At 40.6% G+C, this 2,051-nt stretch overlaps 1 pseudogene; it reads left to right on the plus strand.

Moving 5' to 3' along the window:
- Window positions 1–650: 650 nt before the first annotated feature.
- Window positions 651–1,642, plus strand: LOC132482114 (protein FAM3C-like; annotated as a pseudogene).
- The last annotated feature ends 409 nt before the right edge of the window (window positions 1,643–2,051 follow it).

A 2,051-nucleotide genomic window follows, 5' to 3' on the forward strand; every position in this document is an offset into this window, starting at 1 on the left:
AAAAACAAACAAGCAAAAAACCAAACAAACCAAAACTTTTGCTGCTTAATAAGGTATGAGGAAAGATCTTCTAGTATTGACCTGTTTCATGAGAGAATCCTTTACCCAAATAATTTCCTTGTAATGTTATGAATTGCATAATACATTTCTTTCTGTATTGAAAACTTGTGTTTAAAAAAACCTATCAAGGGCTTCCCTGGTGGCGCAGTGGTTGAGAGTCCGCCTGCCGATGCAGGGGACACGGGTTCATGCCCCGGTCCGGGAAGGTCCCACATGCCTCGGAGCAGCTGGTCCCGTGAGCCATGGCCGCTGAGCCTGCGCGTCCGGAGCCTGTGCTCCGCAACAGGAGAGGCCACAACAGTGAGAGGCCCGCATACTGCAAAAAAAAAAAAGAAAAAAAGAAATATATAGCAGTCCTCCGGCTCCACGGAGGGCGGGGTGGCGCGGTGCCTGGTGCTCTGGCCAGTGGCTGGCACGTGGGGCACGCGGGAGCTCCATCTCGGGTCGGAAATGGGGGCCGAGTGCTCTAAAGAGGCTTGGATGGAGTTGTATGTTGCATCTGTGGAGGGCGGTCTTGGCTCACTTGTAAAGCTTTAGTGTCTTCTAAGTTGGAGGAGCTTATTTAATGAAAAGTGCCACAGGCCGAAAAAGCAAACATGAGGGTAGCAGGTGCTGCAAAGTTGGTGGTAGCTGTGGCAGTATTTTTGCTGGCATTCTATGTTATTTCTCAAGTATTTGAAATAAAAGTGGATGCAAGTTTAGGAAATCTATTTGCAAGGTCAGCATTGGACGCAGTTGCACGTTCTACAAAACCTCCCAGATAGAAATGTGGAACCTCAAAAGCTTGCCCTGAGAAGCATTTTGCTTTTAAAATGGCAAGTGGAGCAGCCAATGTGGTGGGACCCAAAATCTGCCTGGAGGATAATGTTTTAATGAGTGGTGTTAAGAATAATGTTGGAAGAGGAATCAATGTTGCCTTGGTAAATGGAAAAACAGGAGATCTAATAGACACCAGATATTTTGACATGTGGGGAGGAAATGTGGCCCCATTTATTGAGTTTCTGAAGGCCATACAAGATGAAACAATAGTCTTAATGGGAACATATGATGATGGAGCAACCAAACTCAATGATGAGGCCCGGCAGGTCATTGCTGAATTGGGGAGTACATCTATTACTCATCTTGGTTTTAGAGACAACTGGGTCTTCTGTGGTGGATAAGGCATTAAGACAAAAAGCCCTTTTGAACAGCACATAAAGAACAATAAGGACACAAACAGATATGAAGGATGGCCCGAAGTTGTAGAAATGGAAGGATGCATCCCCCAGAAGCCAGACCGATGTGGAGAAAATTGAAGGGAGCACACTTTCACTTGCTAATGGGAAAGCCCTAACCGAAAACCTACATGTAAGTATTTTAAGAGCATGCAGCCATCTCGGTGTGTGCATGACCATTATCTCTTTTGATATCAGGATTATTTATTGCTAATGTAAATAGACATCTTTGTAAATAGTCATCATAATGAGCAAATCACTGAACCATTTCTAAGCACATCTCCCTAATGGTACAGTGTTCAGACTGCGATGATAATGGCATCTTTTAATTCTAAAAGCATTACCCAATAGATAACTGAACAGATTTGAAAAATATATTGATATATATAGTAGTCGCTGTGAAAATCTATCATGGAATAATGTGGATTTTAGGAAGGAGATTTTGTTTTATATATATATATATATATATATATATATATTATATATGGCCTTTTGATGATAGTATCTTTTAAATTAAAAAAATATTGGGAAGGGATATGGGAACAGATGTATATTTATGGCTGATTCACTTTGTTGTAAAGCAGAAACTGATACACCATTGTGAAGCAATTATACTCCAATAAAGTTGTAAAAAAATAATAATAAGTAAATAAATAAAAAGATATTGGGCTAAAAAATATATATGTATGTGTGTACATGTATATATACATATACACACACATGAAATACACACACATTTTGTATATGCACACGCACAGACGCACAACGATTTACTGC

Source organism: Mesoplodon densirostris, chromosome X (assembly GCF_025265405.1).
Source record: "Mesoplodon densirostris isolate mMesDen1 chromosome X, mMesDen1 primary haplotype, whole genome shotgun sequence".
Classification (NCBI taxonomy): Eukaryota; Metazoa; Chordata; class Mammalia; order Artiodactyla; family Ziphiidae; genus Mesoplodon; species Mesoplodon densirostris.